This window comes from Manis pentadactyla, chromosome 16 (assembly GCF_030020395.1).
Source record: "Manis pentadactyla isolate mManPen7 chromosome 16, mManPen7.hap1, whole genome shotgun sequence".
Lineage (NCBI taxonomy): Eukaryota > Metazoa > Chordata > Mammalia > Pholidota > Manidae > Manis > Manis pentadactyla.
The window spans coordinates 47801979-47825324 of NC_080034.1; the positions used below are offsets into that span (position 1 = coordinate 47801979).

General features: G+C 36.1%; 1 pseudogene; it reads left to right on the plus strand.

Moving 5' to 3' along the window:
* The first annotated feature begins 10405 nt into the window (after positions 1–10405).
* LOC118910703 (bromodomain adjacent to zinc finger domain protein 2B-like) overlaps positions 10406–23346 on the plus strand; it is a 35313-nt pseudogene continuing 22372 nt past the window's right edge.

A 23346-nucleotide genomic window follows, 5' to 3' on the forward strand; every position in this document is an offset into this window, starting at 1 on the left:
TCAAAGCCCAAGAGTCCCTCTCATGGGAAAAGCATATGACCGTTTGCTCAAAAGAGTGAATCAGGTACAGTGCTTCCAATAAAACCTGGAAAGGTCTATGAGAAACTAACACGGCTCTCTGCCTCTCCTGGCCTCTTTGTCCTCAGAAAAAAAGCATGAATAGTATACAGAAAACTCGTTCTTCAATCTGAAGTACTTAAAATTATAAACCAAGTAGCAGATAGAGTGATAGGGAACTAAAGGAAAATTACCCCACCTGTATTGGAGCAGTACAAGTACTTACTAGGGCTGTGCACGTCAGGCATAAGCAAAGCAACCATGCAAAATATTACACCAAAAAAAGTAAATATGTGCATATATACATAAAGTATAACTTAAGAACCTGATTCTTTGCTTTCATTCCTATTTTCCTCAGCTTTCCCTGTGCATTCTCTATAGAGCAGCAAGGGTGATCTTTTCTGAAAGAAAACAGGTTGCATCTTCACACTGTCCAGTGACTTCTTTGCAATTGTAATGAATTTACATTCCTCGCCATGTCATACCAACCCCACATGCTCCAGCTTCTGCTTTCTACTCCATCTTTACCTCATACAATTTGTCCCTTATTACTATATTCCAGTCATTTTGTATTTGTTTTATTCCTGGACAAAGGGTCTTAACCTTGCTGTTCTTCCACCAAATACTCAAGAGGTTCAGTCATAGCAAATGTTAACGTGTCAAAAGGGTCTTCCCAGAACACCTGATTTTGCCTTTTCTTATGCCCTACCTCCCGAACTCCATTCCATCATTTTACTCATATATTCCTTGTTTATGGTCTATCTCTTCCCAGAATGAAAGATCTATAAGGACAGGAATCTTGTCTATCTTATCTACCATGGTATCACCAGTGTCTTGATTAGAGCCGAGTATATAATAGGTGCTTAGAAAATTAGAGCTGAGTGAATGCATGAATGAATGAGCTAAAGTGGCAAAGTGCGAAGAAAACAAAATCATGGCCCAGCCGCGCTCGCGCAAGCCGCGCTATCTTGTGGCACAGCTCTGTGCCCTTGTGCTCTGGCAGCCCCGCTGCTCCTGCTGGGCTGAGAACCGGCTTGAGGCACGGGGTTGGCTCCGGGGCCGGACTGGCGGAGGCTGCAGAGCTGTTTGTAGAAATGTGTGCTCAGAATTTTGATGTGATACGACTGTCAACTTACAGAACAGCTTGCAAATTAAATGGTTTGTACAAAAACAATACAACCTCCATCTTGTTACTTGGAACATGATTGAATCCTTCGAGGCAGTGGTCTGAATATACTGGACCATACCACTGAGATCAGTGTGACCTGCCTTGAAACGGTCATCTCATCCATCTACTAGGAGATGAACAAGCACCTGTCTTCTACTCACTATATTAATTTTAAAGGGTCATTGATATATCATCATAGTTCATAAATATTTTCCTAAGTGTAAGAAAGAATAGTCTTTAGCCTAGTGAATAAAAAAGGCTTATAATTCAAATAATAGTATGAGTATATGTTTTCATTATTGGAATTTTAGACTGGAAATTTAGACTAAGCACCATGATAAGTACCTCTAATCTCCTGTTTTGTTTATACAAAATCTCAAACCATACTAGTCACAAATATGTAAGCACTTTATTCATAATAATAATTGAATAATCAACCACAGTTATTGCAAAACAGTCTTGTATGCCTCCCCAAGGATCAATATACTACAAAGTTTGTTAAATATGCATCTACCATGACAGAATGACTATGTCAGTGCTTCACCGGGCAAAACCGTAAAATAGAAGAGAGTAGGTCAGATTTCAGAAGTCCTAATAAATAATTGAAAAGCAGAAAAAATGTATAACCCCTCCCAATGATTCAAGTCATGAGAATATTTTATAATCCTATATTTATACTAATCAGTGAAGAATAAAAATTAATGTAGGATTTTACATGTACAGTTTGGTTTAAGCAATCCCATTTTTCAGTTGACAGTGTACATATGTGACATGCTTGTATATTATACTAACAGTGTCCTTATAATGTACTCAATATGTTTTAAAGTTCAATTGCCTTTAAAAACAAACATGAAGTGATTTTATATTAACTATACAATAAAATGTTAAATATGTAACAGTTCATTTTGGAAAGAATTGCTACCAATTTAGGGTATTAAAATATCTGACTCAAGATTATTAACAATTGTGACTTTAATTTAGAAGACATTTATGTAACAGTAGCTATTCTACAAAGTTTTTAAAGATTTAATCTAAAGTAAGTATAGATTCTTAAGTAATACTTTGGTCGATTTTTAAGAAAATATGACGAATATTAAATATACCTATAAAGTAAAACTTTTATTAAAATATAAAATGTAAGGGTTTCTTCAATCATATGATTCATAGTTTTTTCATTTGTTAATTTTCATAATATTTTAATGTAATAGTAGGCCTTTTTAAAAATATTGCCCTGGTTGTTCTACCCATGCTAACTCAATACGTGACCATAAAACAGAATCATTTTTACTCTTTATACTTGTCTCCTATAAATGGCTTATATTATTAATCTTATTTATACTTGCATTTTTCCTATACCCTGAGGTAAACCCATGTCCCTTAAATTATATTTATGTCTTTGAAATTTAAGTACAAGTTGCTGTCAAAAGAAATGTATTCTCCTAATTATGCCCAGAACAAACACCTAAGAATCGTAAAATGCAAAAAAGTACAGGCATCTTTGCAACAAGGTCTCTTAAAAATGGCCTGTTTTGTGATCTCATATAAGTTGTAAAATTTTACAGTAACAGGTCATTCTACTGTATTCTTACTTGGTTTTAAAACTTTTATAATTCTAAAATAGAATAAGTTTATTTCATACATTTGTTATTGTACTGTAGATTTCTGGAAATCCATTTTTGCTTTTAGAGTCCCTAAAATAAACCTTTTATGGGAGTAGAAAACTAGTTTTTAAATTTTCACCCTGTGTATTTGGGGCTGTTTTGTATAATGTAAATTTAAAGCATTGGCTATCAAAAGATGTTCCAACTTTGAAATCAAATTAAAATGATTTCTTAACTAAGAAAAAGTAATATTTGATACAGAAAATTCCATTACTATAATTAAGATGATAAAAATGTATATTATTACAAATGATTTAAAATTTCAAAAATCAAATTTATTTCAAGAATTTCTACCTCTAGAAACTATGAGGGAGGTGAGGTGAATGCCAAAAAAAATGGGAGGAGGCATACTTATTTGCTTGTAATTATTTAGTCAGTCTGAAAATAAAAATAGTCAAGAGCTATATTTTGTAGTCATTTGAAGGAATTCTAAGTTATTGCCCTGAAATTACCCAATATTAATTTAAAATATGTCTCAACATTCCTTTTATATCATGATAGGTTTAATTTGTTTTACCTCTGGTAGATCAAAGGCCTAATGTGAACTAACCTTAAAAAATCACAATGGTCCATTATGAAATCTTTAATATTTGGCATAGCAACAAAATGTAATATAGAAATTAGATGTGGGATCAAGCATGGCAACTTAATTTGTCAAGAAAAGGTTTAAGTGAAAAGTAGGTGAATATATTGCTCTTTGAAGAAGTATACCAAGTCTGGAAGAGACACTACTACACAGATTTCATTTTTAAATATGGCCTAAAGTAGCACTCCTTTAAACTTTAGTTCTGGAGAAATTATAGAGAGTACAAAGTCTGTTTAATTTTGATATGGGGGAGGTCTATTTGCAAGCACATGAAATCATAATGCAATTTAAATGGTTAAGAAATTGTTGAAATGTTAAAGTAGATGTGAGGAATATATTTCAGATACTTAAAAATTCCTAAATGTAACCTGAGTATTATTAACAAATGTGTTTATCTCTGCTTTTGGATAAAAGGCTTATGTGTAAATGAAAATTGAAAACATCAATTATGTTTGTCTATGATATAAAATATAAAAAGAGAAAAGACTGGCTATTGAATATGTTCAATGACTACTAGTACAGATGTTAACTTATCTTTATTTACGTGGCATTTGTAGAATTAATCATTAATTCATGCTTAAATAAGTTTTATATGCTAAAGTACACCAAATATGTCCGTTAGAGTCAGATGATAATTACTGTAGTCAGAAATAAAAACAATATTTAAGCACCAGCATATGTGAAACAAATACTAACAGAACTAAAGGGGGATATAGACTGCAATGCATTCATTCTAGGAGACTTCAACACACCACTCACCCCAAAGGATAGATCCACTGGGCAGAAAATAAGTAAGGACACGGAAGCACTGAACAACACAGTAGAGCAGATGGACCTAATAGACATCTATAGAACTCTACATCCAAAAGGAACAGGATATACATTCTTCTCAAGTGCACATGGAACATTCTCCAGAATAGACCACATACTAGGCCACAAAAAGAGCCTCAGAAAATTCCAAAAGATTGAAATCCTACCAACCAACTTTTCAGACCACAAAGGCATAAAACTAGAAATAAACTGTACAAAGAAAGCAAAGAGGCTCACAAACACATGGAGGCTTAACAACACGCTCCTAAATAATCAATGGATCAATGACCAAATCAAAATGGAGATCCAGCAATATATGGAAACAAATGACAACAACAACATAAGCCCCAACTTCTGTGGGACACAGCAAAAGCAGTCTTAAGAGGAAAGTATATAGCAATCCAAGCATATTTAAAAAAGGAAGAACAATACCAAATGAATGGTCTAATGTCACAATTATCGAAATTGGAAAAAGAACAGATGAGGCCTAAGGTCAGCAGGAGGGACACAATAAAGATCAGAGGAGAAATAAATAAAATTGAGAAGAATAAAACAATAGCAAAAAATCAATGAAACCAAGAGCTGGTTCTTTGAGAAAATAAACAAAATAGATAAGCCTCTAGCCAGACTTATTAAGAAGAAAAGAGAGTCAACACAAATCAACAGTATCAGAAACGAGAAAGGAAAAATCACGACGGACCCCACAGAAATGCAAAGAATTATTGGAGAATACTATGAAAACCTATATGCTAACAAGCTGGGAAACCTAGTAGAAATGGACAACTTCCTAGAAAAATATAACCTTCCAAGATTGACCCAGGAAGAAACAGAAAATCTGAACAGACCAATTACCAGCAACGAAATTGAAGCGGTAATCAAAAAACTACCCAAGAACAAAACCCCCAGGCCAGATGGATTTACCTCGGAATTTTATCAGACATACAGGGAAGACATAATACCCATTCTCCTTAAAGTTTTCCAAAAAATAGAGGAGGAGGGGATACTCCCAAACTCATTCTATGAAGCTAACATCGCCCTAATACCAAAACCAGGCAAAGACCCCACCAAAAAAGAAAACTACAGACCAATATCCCTGATGAACGTAGATGTAAAAATACTCAACAAAATATTAGCAAACCGAATTCAAAAATACATCAAAAGGATCATACACCATGACCAAGTGGGATTCATCCCAGGGATGCAAGGATGGTACAACATTCGAAAGTCCATCAACATCATCCACCACATCAACAAAAAGAAAGACAAAAACCACATGATCATCTCCATAGATGCTGAAAAAGCATTTGACAAAGTTCAACATCCATTCATGTTAAAAACTCTCAGCAAAATGGGAATAGAGGGCAAGTACCTCAACATAATAAAGGCCATCTATGATAAACCAACAGCCAACATTATATTGAACAGCGAGAAGCTGAAAGCATTTCCTCTGAGATCGGGAACTAGACAGGGATGCCCACTCTCTCCACTGTTATTTAACATAGTACTGGAGGTCCTAGCCACGGCAATCAGACAAAATAAAGAAATACAAGGAATCCAGATTGGTAAAGAAGAAGTTAAACTGTCACTATTTGCAGATGACATGATACTGTACATAAAAAACCCTAAAGACTCCACCCCAAAACTACTAGAACTGATATCGGAATACAGCAAAGTTGCAGGATACAAAATCCACACACAGAAATCTGTGGCTTTCCTATATACTAACAATGAACCAACAGAAAGAGAAATCAGGAAAACAACTCCATTCACAATTGCATCAAAAAAAATAAAATACCTAGGAATAAACCTAACCAAAGAAGTGAAAGACTTATACTCTGAAAACTACAAGTCACTCTTAAGAGAAATTAAAGGGGACACTAACAGATGGAAACTCATCCCATGCTCGTGGCTAGGAAGAATTAATATCGTTAAAATGGCCATCCTGCCCAAAGCAATAGACAGATTTGATGCAATCCCTATGAAACTACCAGCAACATTCTTCAATGAACTGGAACAAATAATTCAAAAATTCATATGGAAACACCAAAGACCCCGAATAGCCAAAGCAATCCTGAGAAAGAAGAATAAAGTAGGGGGGATCTCACTCCCCTACTTCAAGCTCTACTATAAAGCCATAGTAATCAAGACAATTTGGTACTGGCACAAGAGCAGAGCCACAGACCAATGGAACAGACTAGAGAATCCAGACATTAACCCAGACATATATGGTCAATTAATATTTGATAAAGGAGCCATGGACATACAGTGGCTAAATGACAGTCTCTTCAACAGGTGGTGCTGGCAAAACTGGACAGCTACATGTAGGAGAATGAAACTGGACCATTGTCTAACCCCACATACAAAAGTAAACTCAAAATGGATCAAAGACCTGAATGTAAGCCATGAAACCATTAAACTCTTGGAAGAAAACATAGGCAAAAACCTCTTAGACATAAACATGAGTGACCTCTTCTTGAATATATCTCCCCGGGCAAGGAAAACAACAGCAAAAATGAGTAAGTGGGACTGTATTAAGCTGAAAAGCTTCTGTACAGCAAAAGACACCATCAATAGAACAAGAAGGATCCCTACAGTCTGGGAGAATATATTTGAAAATGACACATCCGATAAAGGCTTGACGTCCAGAATATATAAGGAGCTCACACGCCTCAACAAACAAAAAACAAATAACCCAATTAAAAAATGGGCAGAGGAACTGAACAGACAGTTCTCCAAAAAAGAAATACAGATGGCCAACAGACACATGAAAAGATGCTCCACATCGCTAATTATCAGGGAAATGCAAATTAAAACTACAATGAGGTATCACCTCACACCAGTAAGGATGGCTGCCATCCAAAAGACAAACAACAACAAATGTTGGCGAGGCTGTGGAGAAAGGGGAACCCTCCTACACTGCTGGTGGGAATGTAAGTTAGTTCAACCATTGTGGAAAGCAGTATGGAGGTACATCAAAATACTCAAAACAGACTTACCATTTGACCCAGGAATTCCACTCCTAGGAATTTACCCTAAGAACACAGCAATCAAGTTTGAGAAAGACAGATGCACCCCTATGTTTACTGCAGCACTATTTACAATAGCCAAAAATTGGAAGCAACCTAAATGTCCATCAATAGATGAATGGATAAAGAAGATGTGGTACATATACACAATGGAATAATACTCAGCCATAGGAAAAGGGCAAATCCAATCATTTGCAGCAACATGGATGGAGCTGGAGGGTATTATACTCAGTGAAACAAGCCAAGCGGAGAAAGAGAAATACCAAATGATTTCACTCATCTGTGGAATATAAGAACAAAGGAAAAACTGAAGGAACAAAACAGCAGCAGAATCACAGAACTCAAGAATGGACTAACAGGTACCAAAGGGAAAGGGACTCGGAGGATGGGTGGGTAGGGAGGGATAAGGGGGGCAGAAGTAGGGGGGTATTAAGATTAACATGCATGGGGGGGCAGGAGAAAAGGGAGGGCTGTACAACACAGAGAAGGCAAGTAGTGATTCTACAACATTTTGCTATGCTGATGGACAGTGACTGTAAAGGGGTTTTTATAGGGGAGACCTGGTATAGGGGAGAGCCTAGTAAACATAATATTCGTCATGTAAGTGTAGATTAGTGATACCAAAAACAAAGCAAAAAAAAAAAAAGGGCAGTTCCTGTGTGGTAACCTCCAACGAGTTCTACACAAGGGTATAAAGGGCATATAAAAGTGTAGGCAAAGGGTGTGTTTGTGTTTATACAGAGGATCAAAGCCTAATTGGGCTACCCTGAAAATGAACTAAGATACGATATGAAAAAGAACTTCCAACATCTGCACTCTCTGGAAGACTCATGCCAGAAGATGATCATCAAAAAACCCCAACAAAGATCCATGCACTGCTACAGCTGTAGATGCACTCATCCCACCGGTTCCTGGACTTGCCATGGGAATGAGGAAGGAGATATCTAAGCTGGCCTGTGCATACAGTAAAACAACAAATTTGACTGGATCTATACTGTTGGAACTCAACCAAGAATTTGGAGAAGTGCAAATTGTAGCGCTCCAAAGTCTTACAACTACAGACTATTTACTGTTAAAAGAACATATGGCATGTGAACAGTCCCCAGGAATGGGTTGTTTTAATTTGTCTGATTTCTCTCAGACTGTTCAAGTTCAGTTGGACAATATCCACCATATCATAGATAAGTTTTCACAAATGCCTAAGGTGCCTAACTGGTTTTCTTGGTTTCACTGGAGATGGCTGGTAATTACAGGTATGCTTTGGTTATGTAACTATACTCCTATTATGTTAATGTGTGTGCGCAATTTAAGTAGTAGCTTAAAACCTATATATGCTGAAGTTACTCTACAAGAAGTTATGTCAAAGAAATAATCAGTCTTCCCATGTTTTCTCCCGCCTGCTACTTCTATAGCTTTTCTTCTTCCTTCCTAATTACAACCCTTAAATAGAATTCGTGCCTCATATCAAATTTACCGAGTATCATAATTCTTCCAAGTGGTAAAGATACCTCAAGACAAATGCTGTGCATAGAAGCCACAGGGCATAAATATGCAAAGAAGTAAAAAGCTAACCTTTTCAAACAATAAGGCTCCCCTCTCACCAACTTCACATTTCCCTGTATGGCCCCGGAAGATGACTGGTTAGCCAGAGACGGGTAAGATTCCTCAAGGGAGGAACAACCTAAGACAGGCACAGTCGCAGGGGGGCCATCATTTGAAAAATTGGGGATCAACAGAGGTGAGGCTTAGAACCTCACCCCCCTGTTCTGAGAGAAATCTTCTGCATACATGGATGTTTTATTGCCCTGGTCTAGCTTGGATTAACACATAGTCTACAGGCACACACCTGATCATCTACATTTGCTCTCTTACAACACTAAATTATGTTTTCTACCTTTATCTTGTATCTACCTACCACTTCAGCATTTTATTAAAAATAATAATAATAAAGAGAGAAATGTGGTATCCACATATAAATCAAGTATAAAAACCAAATGAGTATTCATATTTGAACTGACTGTTTAGAGTTCATAATGCATGAGCAAAACCGAAAGTTTCTGTGATGACTGCCCTTGTACTGTTCACCATGTAACTTATTCATTATGTAAGAATTTGTTCTACATGTAAGAACTTGTTTGTTATGCCTCAGAAGATTGGAGACTGACGAAAATTATGCTTGGGGTGGATTAATGATTGTGCATTGAGCATTGACTCCCCTATACAGAATTTTATTGTCGTTAACAACCATTTGATCAATAAATATGAGAGATGCCCTCACAAAAAAAAAAAAAAAAAGGACAGACTTCCAATGGTAAAATAAATAAGTAACCAGGATGTAATGTATAGCATAAGGAATATAGTCAAGATATTGTAACAGCTTGGTAGGGTGATAGCTGGAACCTAGAATTATGTATATAAATGTTCTACCACTGTGTTGTACGCTTGAAACTAATGTAATCTGTGCGTCAACTACCCTTCAATAAAAAATAATTATTTAAAAAAAACAAAAACAAAAAACAAAAAACAATATTTAGACCAGTGGGTGAGGAATGTTGAAATGATAGACTTGTGAGTCAGGGGAAAGGATGAAAATCACTAAAAACTGTGCCTGGCAAATTGTACAGCTGGGAATTGAATAGGTGCATAAAGAAACAGGTGAATAAATTAGTTCTTCTGACCTCTCTAAGTTCACAGTAACATGAGAGACATTAAACAAATAATTGTCCCAGAGGGCAATAAATGCTATGTTATGTGGAAGCCAAAAAAGAAATATTAAAGTGCCTGAAGTAGTTGTGGGAAGAGTAAAAAAAAAAAAAGGCGTATGTGTTGAGAAGGAGGAGCTGTGAATTCTAAGCAGGGCGGGGATGACATATACAAAAGTACAGCCTGATGACTGAGGGCCCTTGGGGTGGGGAAGACGAAGGGGCAGAATGAGTCAGTTTTAACCTTGTATGTACACCTGTCTTAGCTTTGTTGCTGCTTCTCCTCTTTCTCCTCCTCCTCCATCTTCATCATCATCATCACATCATTATCCAAGCAGTGCCTCAAACTGTCACGCAGACTTTTCTCAACCCAGCTGTGTCAGTGTAACTAGGGCATGGCGAATGCACTGAGAGTAAGAAGTGAGACAGACCTTGTGTGGGGCTAAGTTGTGACTGTCTATATATGCCATTTGAAACTGGTTTTTTGAGTCATCTTACACCAGAACCACAGGATTTGCATTAGTCCTATACAGTTCATTAAAATTCACTAAGTAATGAATAATTTGACTAAATAATAAATTAAATTAGTGAATAAGTTCACTAAATTTACTGAATTTAGAGACGCCATGTTTCCCTTGAAGTATCCGTATTAGTAAACAAAAATGGATGCCTGTCGCCAAGTATTAAAGATCCTACTATTTTCAGAGATTTCTTGGAAATCTCCATTTTATCCTCAAAATTGTCCACACTCTTACCTTCTGTTCCATATTATAGCTATGGTTTTTTAATTGGAAAAAGTACTGCATATCACTAGTTAAAAATGATGCCCAAGAATACACACGTGCACACACACAGAACACACAGTTGGCCTTTGAACAATGTGACATTAAGGAAACAGAACTCTGCATATAACACCTGACTCCCCAGAAACTTAACTACTTATAATAGCCTACCATTGACTGGGAAGCCTTACTGATAACATAAACAGATCAACCATATTTTGTATGTTATATGTATTATGCGCTGTATTCTCACAATAAAGCTAGAGAAAAGAAAATGTTTTTTTCAAATTGTTGCAGATCTCCAAAAAGTTACCAGTGTATTTTTTTTTTTAAACCTGCATATAAGTGGACCCATGCAGTTCAATCCTGTGCTGTTCAAGGATCAACTGCACAAAAATAGTCATAAGATTATTTTGAAATTCAAAGAGTGACAATACTGAAAAGCAAAATAAGTTATTTCTATGCAATCCTAAGTCTTGCTAAACCTGCTTGGACAGTTCTGTTCATGGACATAACACAGATCACTTTTTAAATTTTAACTACAAGTTTTTCAAACATAATAATGCTTAAAGAGACTATGTGGACATGGTTTTCTTTTTAAGGAAAAAGAACGGTTGAAGCAAGAAAAACGTGATGAGAAAAGATTAAAGAGCGTAAACTAGAGCAACGAAGATTAGAATTAGAAATGGCAAAAGAACTAAAGAAGCCTAATGAAAACATGTGCTTAGCAGACCAAAAGGTAATTTATCATGTAAACCATTTCATTAATAAATTTTTCCTGTGTTCTCACCTCATTCATCTGCCAGAGCGGCCAGTACTGCCAGTACGAAAGCTTTCACTTTCAGCTGAGCAGTGGATTTCCAAGTCTAGGTCAGTGTGCTTCTCCTGGATGGCCACCAATAAGTCTCTTGACCTCCTGCGCTGGAAATGGAAGTCCTAAATATATAAGTGGTAGAGCACTGCCAGTCTTTTAAGTTGAAATAAAAACACTGTACAAATCTACAGGGGTGAATGATAAAAGTAGATAAGATTTCTGTTTCATTTGGTCCTTCCTATATGTTTAGATACAGAAAGATCTACCTTCTCCTCAAACTCCCTTAGATATTTAAATAAATCAGGGTTTATAATCTGTAACCTCCTTCAGTGCTTTAGACTTGTTAGCTAACTTTCATTGAGTATGTTGACTACTTTCCAGGCACTGTGCTAAGTGTTTTTTATGTATGAATTCTCCCATTTAATCCTCACCACAATCCTGTAGAACAGGTATTTATGCCCATTTACAAGTGAGAAACTTTGACACAAAGAGATGAAGGAACTTGCCCAAGATGACACAACTAATAAGTGGCACCTTGGATCCAAACTCCAATTTGTTAAACTCCAGGGTCCATACTGTTAATCACCTTGAAAGCCAAGAAATGTGTCCAGTCAGAGGACCTCATGTGTTTTCTCTCCTGTTGTTTTCACAGACATGTGATGTTGCTAAAATATGTAAAAGTACAAATTTGGAAAGAGCGAGATAATCGGGTTAACTGGCATGATTTACGTATTTATCAGAAGAAATCAATTATGTTTGACTATAGTTAAGATGGTATTTCTAGAAAATCGTCAATACATATTTCTGTAATACTGTCAATAATACTATATTTAGTCAATAGCATCTATATTATATGCCATGTTCATCTGATAATACAAAGAATGATTGAGTGTCTCTTTTCAGCTTTTTCTAAAGCACTTAAAGCAAACAATATCCTAGTGGGGATTTAGTTATAATAATATTCTTACTTAGCACAAATGCTTTTAACTATAAATAAAAGTATAAATACTAGTTTTAGTAAAACTGGATGTTTAAATTTTCCTATGTCCAGAGAGGGTACATAGGTTAGTTGACACATTTAGTAGGTTCACAGTGAGCAATTTTTAAAAAATCCTAAATGACCTCTATTTTCTTGAATTTGTTACTTCTGTTTAAATCCATATGCAATAAATCAAATATAGAAGTCCATTTTAAGCCTTACTTTTGTTAGCTTTGTTATATAAATTTTTTAAATCATATGGTATGTGTATGTCTGATATGGTTCAAGAAAAAACGATTCAGACTCAGATGGTTTTCAAATGGAACATGAAAGGTTTGTATGTAATCAGATATTATCCATAGTTCTGTGTTTCCACACAGTATTACTAGAAAAGGTCATTGGTTAGTTGTTTCAGTAAGTGCAGGGTGGAGAAACATTGTTTAACAAAGACCAGTGAAATAGAAATATTTAAAAGTTCATTTTTTCTAATCAAAATTTAAAATACTATTATTAAATTTCATTCATGGACTTTATTGCCTTATTTACTTAAATATTCATGACAACTGGTACTACAGTTTTGTTATTAAAATGTTAATATGTGAGCATATTTGAGAAGTAGCAAAAGAGGCCACTTTCTAATTTTAGTATTGAAATTCAATATTAGTGTTTTGCTACAAGCCTAGAGACTATTAGTTGCAGTGTAACTGGGTTCTTGATAGGATCATGGGTTCTGGTCATGTGGACCAAATAATTTATCTGCATTAATTAGCCAAAGATGGTACCATTCTCCCACCGGCCCATAGATGCACGGTAGTTGCTGAGCTACCAAAAAAGTGTGAATTATTAATCAGTCTCCATCGTTAGAAGAAATTAGTGCATGTGCCCTACTTAGTATGTCCATGGCCAAGTACTTTTGAAATGCTTATTTCTTATGTTGCTCCAGTTATGTAACCCATGTTCTATCAATATATGTTAATTAAAATTTGTGTTCTTTTTTCAGAATTCTGAGTTCGTATAGAGTTCAACTAAAGTTTATTGATGGTTGCTTCGTTTCAAAATTCTGTGCTTAGTACTATGGGGTTGCAGAAATGCCCTCAGGGAATCCACAGTCTAGACGGAAAACCACTGGTAGAATTCAAGAGCAAAGAAAGATAGCAACTTGTTCTATTTCAGAAGATCTGAAGTCATAGCCTTTTTAATTAATTAGTTATTTTATTTTATTTTATTTTTCAGCCTTTGCCAGAGTTGCCTCATATTCCAGGACTTGTTCTCTCTGGAAGTACATTTTCAGACTGTCTCGTGGTGGTGCAGTTCTTACAAAACTTTGGTAAAGTTTTGGGCTTTGATGTGAATAGTGATGTTCCAAACCTGAGTGTTCTTCAAGAGGGATTGCTAAATATAGGGGACAGCATGGGTGAAGTACAAGACTTGCTTGTGAGGCTCCTCTCAGCTGCTGTATGTGATCCAGGTCTAATTACAGGATACAAGGTAAAAAAATACAAAAAATTATTTTAATTTGCACCCTCAGTGCATTGATAGCTGGCTTTAGCATATTAGCAGAAGAGTGTATACACTGATCCATTTTTTTCCCACATCTCACAAAGTTAAGTGTAGATTTGCTTTCAGTTGCAAATGGTCCACATCGAGGAAAACCTGGTTCATAAGGCCTAGGGAATGTAGATATTCCCAAATTACTCTTATTTTCCTCTAGCTTTTGGCCAAAATCAAGCTGACTTAAGGAAAGTGATAGCAAAAGAATATATAAATCATAAATAATTAAAATTTATGCATGCCTTTTGAAATTATGCTGTGTGCTCTCAGTCACTGTGAATAATTGAGGCTAATGGCAGCACCTCTAAGATCAGCATGTTAAGACTCTGTACCTCTCAGTGGATACTCAAGAAATTCAAATTTATCATAATTCCAGCTAAGATACACATTTCAGTCAGCTTTGCTGTAGATAATAAGATGGAGAGAGAAGTTTCCAGATGCACCAGTTGCTTGTTCTTCCATTTTCCTATTTAGTATACCAGACAATAAAGTCCATGACACTCTAGAGCTGGAAAACACAATAGTGCCCCTGGACCTCCCACAACCAGTACTAATAGAACGTCTAGATAAAGCCTTAGAAAGCTTGAGATAGTTTCTATAGTCAAAGAAAGGATGATATCTACTCATCATTTTACATACTCTCCTTCCTGCCTGTTAACCAAGGGTCTAAAGAAGGAATAGAAAGACGCAAGTACTCAAATACCTGTCTATCATCTGTTGTCTATTTTTATCTTCACTTCATGTAAAGTGTGAATAAAGCCCTTTCCAGTAATATATAGATAATAAAAACATTTAAAAATCTTAATTGTTTTTATGTTCTGTATGGTTAGGATCAATACTGACAAAAATGCCAAACTTTTATAGGCCGAAACAGCTCTTGGAGAACATTTGCTGAATGTTGGTATGAATCGAGACAGTGTTTCCGAGATCTTGCAGATCTTTATGGAAGCCCATTGTGGACAGACTGAGCTCACTGAAAGCCTGAGGACCAAGGCTTTTCAGGCCCACACTCCGGCACAGAAAGCCTTGGCGCTGGCCTTCCTGATCAATGAGCTGGCATGCAGCAGGAGGGTGGTGAGGTGAGCCTGTGCCTAGACTTCTCTGGCGCTTCCTTCCTGTTCTCAATTTGTCTAATCGAAATAATTTATATTACAAAGTAACACAGATTGCCCATACAAAATCCAAAGTTATAGAGTAGCACAAAGAAAAAAATTAAAATTACACTTAATCTCACCATTCAGAGATGACTACTACTACTATTTTAATGTATTTATTGCAGTCTGTTGAAAAGAAAATTTGGATCTTACTGCATGTTGTCTTTGCAACCATTTTGTTTACTTAATAATTCTGTTAATTATTCATATACGGAAACATAAGAATAGTTTTTTCTTACTATGGCACCAGAATGTAGCACCTTTGCAAGAATCCGGAATTTTTTCTTTTTTTGACATCTTTCAGTGATAAATAACTACCTGATTTTCCTTCATAGCCATTAATAGAATTATCCAGCTTTTTATTTTATTATGTGCTAATAACAATTTCATATTAGTTTATTGATGTACTTTTTAAAAACTTACATTTAAGAGTCAAAGTAAATTTTGCACTCTAGTATTTCAAGTTTTGGTGAACAAATCCATATTCATCTTGTTCTTTCTATTCATTATTTTACATATTTTAATTATTGTTACTTTTAGTTCTTTACCTTTCTAGGAAAAGGATCAATCCGTATATTTCAGAGCCAGGCATTTCTACTATTGGTGGACATACTAAGTCTTCTGTACATCTCTTAGCTGTGTTACTTTATTGATACAATTTTTCATTTGTTTTTGCTACTCATTGACATCAATTTTACTTAGCAAGAAATGGCAACAGTTCACTCGCCATGTTAACATATTGCATAATGGATTAATTTATGTCTTCTAGTAAATTTTTGCATTGACAGTGAAATTGACAAGAACACTGATTATATGTCAAACTTGAGAGATAAACAGATGGTAGAAGGTAAACTCCACAAGTCCTGTTTTATTAAAGTTCATATACTGTTTCCCATTGTCCAAATTCCCCAGTAAAACATAAATTGCAAACACAGAATTTAAACTTTATTATGTCTAAGAAATAAAAAGTAAAGCTTAATTAAGATGAATTAAGAAATTAATAAAACCCAGGATGAGAGTCTGCAATGGACAAAAGTTGTAATTAGAGTCATTGAACATTTTATGCTTCAAACTTAGAAAAAAGTCAGTTTACCTTTTTGCTCCCAAAGATGTCAAGCAATCACGTTTTCTAAGATTGTTGTTGCTATCAAGTTACTTTTGTCATAAGTAGAATCTGTTTAGAACTGCCACTTTTTAAAATTGCTTTCTAATTAAAGTTTGCTTTCATAGAGTCTAAAATATCCAAATGCAATATATTCTGTAATTTCTGGAAGCGTATTTCTTAAATTTCCTTAATTCTAATTTTATTGCCGTTGACTTATTACTCACCCTAAGGCATTTTTGCTTAAAACTCACATTATTCACTCTGAAAAGTATGAAGAGAAGCTTTTCTTGTACATCATAATTTTGTTACATTTTAAAGGCTCAATCATTTATGCTAAGAAAGCAGGCAAGAGATATACTTCAGGTGGCATCGATCTTGGAGAAGAGCAGCACACGTCGGCCACCCCCACAGCAGGATGCAAGCGAAGAAGGAAGGGCGGGGACAGTGACGCTGATGGCAACGAGGAGGAGGAGGAGGAAGACAAGGAAGACAGAAAAGGAAAGAAAACTGATGTCTGTGAAGATGCGGTAATCAAGTTTAGGTAGATTATATTACTTAACGAAGATAACATAACATACTAAAAACAACAGAATTTGGGGGTCAGGTGTATTTGGGTTTGAATTCCATTTTGATGCTTACTTGCCTCAGTTTCTTAATCTGAAAACTGAATATTTATAACAGTCACCTTGTAAAGTTTTTTGTGATGGTTTAATAATTGCCCACACATGGGATGGACTTACACTGAATAAACAAAGTCAAGTTTTTCTTTTATAGAACATACTGAGAGTTCTTCAAAGAACCATGCAGATTCTTAATTTCAGTTATCCTCTTTCATTCTGGTAAAATACTAGCTTATATGTGTATAATACTTCATGCCTTGAAAGTATTGTCACATTTAGTGAAACTGATGTATTTCTCAAGCATCAGTTTATTATGTGCCTAGCTCTAGGCACTTTTGATTGAAGATGAGTAAGGTCCCAAAAGTCCTCTCTCAACTTGCAGTCTCATTGAGGAAAATGTGCTACATATTAACTGCTTTGCCGGTGGTATTTACTCTGTGTGAGGCAGGCGGAAAGGAAGGGCATTGAACCTTTATGAGGAATAGGTCCTCACAAAGGCTTTCTGGGCCCATTGGCTGAGGCTAAAAGGTGGGCTGAATGTTAACCTGGGGAAGAACCTGTAGAAAAGTGCTCAGGCAGAAAGAACAGCATAAACGGATGTAGAAATCTGAAACCACAACGTGCTTTAAGTGACTGACAAGTGCTTCATTGTTATTAGAGAGCCTCCTAGCAACAACTGCGAACTAGGATTTACACTTTTTTGGTAAGAGGAAGCCATTGCTTCCTCTTTGTAAGTAACAGAATGACAGAGTCACACCTGCTTTTTTTAGTGGCTCACTATGGCAGCTCCATGGAAAATAGAAATAGATTTGGGGTAGGGCAAGATCAGAGGTGGGAAGATCAGTCAGGAGATGTTGCAAGAGTTTAATGAGTTGTAGGGTCCAAAACTAGCCCAATGGTAATTGGGAAAAAGGAGGAAAAGATTTCAGTAAATACTTAGGAAGAAGAATGAGTAGTATTTGAACTGGTAGGTTGATGGAAGGGTAGGACTGATTCCCTACCATCTGGTTTGGAGGCTGCATGGTATTCATGCCATTAACTGAGTTAGAGAAATCAGGAGGAACAGAGTAAATAGATGATTAGAGGAGGAGGAGAGTGCAGAACAGATAATGGAAGACAAGAAATGATGGTAGGTTTATTTTGGACATGTTAAGTTTGACGTGCCTATGCAGCAGTTCTGCAGTAAGTTGGATATAAGAATCTGAAGCTTAAAGATGAGCTCAGTCATGAAAGTATAGATCTGGAAGTTACTCATACAGACAATAGATTAAAATCATGAGGTGGATGATTTTTGTACAGGGGGATTTGGTTTAGGGAACAGAGTAGTAGACTGAAGTTGGAACCCCAGGGGATGTCAATATTTAAGAAGATCCTGTAGGGCTTCTTGTTGAAGAAGGAGCAGTCATAGAGGTAAGAGATGTCTGTAATGGGTCAAGGATCTCAGGCCATCACCAGAGTCAGTGACTCACTAGGAAGACTCACAGCAGAATCAGCAGAGAGAAAAGGTATGTGAGCCGCAGCCCAGAGGAAACCAGACCCACACTGTTAAGACTCTTCCCAGCTTTCCGGATTAAGTCTCCTAGGAATGAGTTATGACAAGTATAAAACTCCCAGGAGAAAAACAGGTGTTCAGTATACACCCCATTGTTAGCACAGTTGGGTTCCAGTGAGCCAGTTTTATCAGCATGGGAGGAAACCCTCTGAAATCCAAGTTCCCAGACACCAGCCAGGGACCAGCCTTGTAAGCGGGCCTTTCAAAGGAGAGCAGTCAGACCGGCAATGTCAACTCTTTCCTACAGATGTAGTAGCAAAAATCAAGAAAACTGAACATCTCAAAAAGGAGGGAGTGATAAACAGTGTTAATGCAGTAGGAGTCTAGTGTGATGAGGATCAAAAGTGTCTGTGGGATCAGGCAAGGCGCAGAGGTCACTGGGGACCAGTGGCAGCACAGTTGTTAGATGGGTCAGAGCAGGAGCCGGGCAGCGATGGATCGAGAGTGATAGAAGGTGAGGTGAGGATGACTTCTGTAAGCATTGTGCCTCAGAGGAAAAGGTGGTTCCTAAAGGGGGACAGATACCAAGGATTACTTAGATGTGAAAGGCTAAATATGATTTTGGTTGAAGGGAAAGAGTCAGTAAGAGAGGGGGTTGAAGAGATAAAGAAAATAATCAATGGGGCAAGGTAGATAAACACTACTAAAATTTGTTACTAATTATTTAAATATCATTAATGTCTCTTAAAGCACATGTATCATTTAAAGTGACTTTTTAATTGAATTATAGTTAGATTATAGGGTTTCATTGATCAAAATCCTGGCAAATGTATATGTTATTAATGTGAGAAAACAGTTTAAAAACTTTTTAAGACAATAATTTTAGGGCCTAACAAGTCAAAATAACATTTCTTTTAAGTGATTTTAGAGTTATCTGTTACGATGAATAACTGGTAGCCACTTATCAATTGCCTTAAAAATTTTAACTATTTAATGAGCCAATGATAAGATAGATACATTATTTCTCAAAAAGTAGGTTTAGATTCTTGATTAAAGTTTAGGGAGAGTGCCAGGAATTAAAACTCCCTGGAAGATGAATTTCAGGGAGCCTTTCCCTTGAGACCTGTGTGATCGCTCTCAGTTAGAAGGTCCTGCCCTTCACTAAGTCCATCCCCCTTTGTCTCAAAGATGATTTCCTCTTCTCCACACTCTTCATTCCTTCAGCACATGGAGTCTGTATACCTAAACCTTAGAATTGTGTTGAAACCTATGTGAGCTTTAACTTCACAAGTTGGCCTGGTAACAGGTTATGTGGATGATTGAACTTTGAAACATGGGGACATACAGTGGCCTCTCTTTTGGTTGGGAAATCATGGAGAACCACGGCAGAGACGAGTTCTTTGTGCCTAGTCTCCTTGCCTTTCTCTCTGACCTTTCAAGTTCTACACATCTCTTAAAATTATAAGGACTATTAGTCAAAACTCCTTTGCTTTAAACAAACCTTAGTAGACACTTTACTTCCTTTTCATCTTAGGGAGAGTCTTAGAAACAGCACTAAGTTTATTTGACTGATCCATAGTTACTTTGATGTCTTTTGCAAGTATTTTTTATTACGGTTGCTTGAATTGTATTTTTGTGTAAGCATATCATCAAACATTTGCCCTGCGAGTCAAAAGATCACTTTAGAACCATACAGACATGTAATTATGTAATTATCTATTTGAGGGTCATTGGGCCTGTTCTCTTTTAAGGCTTCTTTCCTGAAGTAGAAATTGTTACTGTTAGCACAAATAGTATGCCTAAATGCCTCTGTAACTTGCTCCCCTAAACTGAATGAGAAGTAGATAAATGATAGCTAATACTAAAGCTTCTTTTCATTTCCTTTTGTTGGGGAGATAACTACTCATCCAGAAATACCTGCTCATGAGTGGTTGGTGGCAGTGTGGCTTTTTAAAAATGCTTCTAGAAAATGAGCACCGGAAACAAATTTTACTTTTTTAAACCTAAGAGGTACCTGCATTTTCTAGATAGAATTTTCAGAAAGAGGGAAAGTAACCAGTTTGCACACTGTGTGCCTGGAACTTTGCTGGTTACTTTCAGATCTGTTCTTAGCCCTCACAAATGCCCCCATGTTACAGGAAATGTTATTATCAATTTACAGATAAGGAAATAGTCTTAGAAGAGTTAAGTAGTTTGCCCATAGGAAGTAGCGTGGCTAAGATACAAAGAAAATACTCAAGCTTTCCCTCTAAAACATATAATTTGGTGGTTGTTTTCCTATATTCATTTTCTAGAATGAAAAATTTCATGTAATCACTAGTAAAGTACCACTTACGAAATTAGTAATGTATATTGTAGGGATTATTTTTCTTATAAAAGCTCAATGTGTTCAAAATATAACTTACCTTCTTTGCCCTAAAAATGACTCCTTTGGTGAATGGTACCAGTATTTTTGCAGTCTCCAGATTTAAACTCTTACCATAATTTACTCCTTCCTTTGTCTCCCTCACTCCTCTCTGCCTCATACCCATGAGTTGCCATGACTTAACATTTCTAATTAGGTAATAATCTCATACATCCATTTGCTTTTCTCCATTTCTATTTCTTTTACCTGTGTAAGTCCCACATTCTCCTTCCCTCTTGAATCATTGCAGTGGAATACTAACCAGATTTGACAATTTTAATCCTTTCCCTGCTCCAGGCCATGTTAGAACTATTGCCGTATTATCTTTGTAAGCATAGTTCTCATGTTTAACCTCCCTCAAAGGATCACATTATTGACCATGGTCAAGCATTTATAGCTCTAGATCGTTTAACCCTGAACTCATCCTTGCCTCATATCTTGTCTTACCTCTTAATGTACCTTTCATGTCAAGATACATCAGACTCTTTCTGGAATGCCCTGCCCTCTTTTCTCTGATTGATCGAATCTGAACCATTCTTCGGTAGCTAATTAAGACACAACTTCTTCCATGTAGCCTCTCTTGGTAAAGATTCCCACTAAAAGTAATCTCACCCTCTCCTGAACTCCATGACTCTTAATCTCTACCTCTTTGGGGGTCCCTATGGCTTCCTCTGTGTAGTGGTTTTTATTTTCTTAGTGTGATGTGCATGTGTCTCCCTACCAGATTATTAGTTTACAAAGAACCAAGAGCTGAGGCTTACTCATTTCTATAGGGCCTATCCTAGTGCTTTGCATATAGGAGGCCTTCATTAAATATTCACTGATTGATTGAATAAATCTTAAAACCCGTAAATGATACTGTATTTTGTCATGTATAGGATGAAGGTGACCAAGCAGCAAGTGTTGAAGAGCTAGAAAAACAGATTGAAAAGCTGAGTAAAGTAAGCACTTTTCAGATTATAGCTTACATCATTTTTGCAGTGTTTTAAAAATCCACCTTGTATGGGATTCCTTTTTTCTGACTGCTAAATAAAAGCAAGCTTCTTGTAAGTAATTAAAATGGAGAGCTCCAGAAACATTCTCACAATTAAACCATAAAAGTTTCTTGCCAATGTTAAAGGCCTCCCTCTTAAGACATGGTACTAACTTAATCAAGAGCTATATTCTTTAGCTCTTTATTTAAATACAAAATATCAATAAATGCATGGTTTTATTTCTTGGAATTCATTACTTTTTTAAAAATTAAGTCAGATTTCATGGTAATAGTTTCAGCATCCTGTGTTTTATTTTACATTAGTGTATTTGTGGGTTTTATTTGCACTGGATCTATAAACTGTATATGTATGTACCTCTCATGTAAAACTGAATTTCAGTAGCATTAGTGAAGTATTTCAGGATTAGTATTATGAGATATCTGCATTTTATGTCATTATTAGATTCATCACACAGTTATTTCAAAATTTAGTCATATGCTGCCTAAGGTTTGCAGCATGAGTATAAAAATAGGCAAATACAGGTATATGTGAGTATTATTTGTTACACACTACACTGTAATCATTAGAATTGAGCCAATTTTCTTTGGCTCAGTGAAACACTTGATCACATTGTTTATTACCAAATATAAGACATGCTTTACTAGAAGATATCTAATAAAACAAAACATTTTAAATCCTTGGCAACAAAAATATTCTAATTACCCTCAAAGTAATTTCTGTCTTTACAACTGTTACTGGAACTGAAGTCAGATGTGTGATATTAGTTCTTTTGTTGTCTTTCTTCAGTAGTGAAATCTAGCTGCTCTAAAGCCATGATAATTATAAAGTCACTTAAATATTAATTTTTAAAGCGCTTAACACCCATAGCATAATTGTATGCATCATTTTTTAACAGCAACAGAGTACAGAAGGTTGCTCTTAGATGCGTCTCACTCTTTACGTTCGATGATGTTTGGCCAGGATCGTTACAGACGTCGGTACTGGATTTTTCCCCAGTGTGGGGGTATTTTTGTAGAAGGCATGGAGAGTGCTGCAGGTAGGAGCCATTAATCTGTTACAAAGTAATATAACAAACCATACGTTTTAAAACCCTGTTACTCCTTCGATATATTGTGTGCTTCCAGAATCAAATGTGCATTGTGGATAAACATTGTAAAACCTTGTTTTTCATTCCTTTTGAACTCATAATGCCCCTTTCACTGATAAATATTCCTTCCCAGTCCATGATTTTTCTTCTTCTGCACTTTCTGACATCCACCCATTTAGTGGACACAGATCTTTACCTGTGTTATACTGTAACTGCTGCTCCATTTCTCTTTCTTCCCACTGTCAAATTTTCCAACATGTGCTTTACTCTTTAACCTTTGCAGCAACCATCCATCCTGACAGTAGCCCTGGAGGTAAACTGCTTAAATCTAAGACCCTTAGCATAAGACTCGT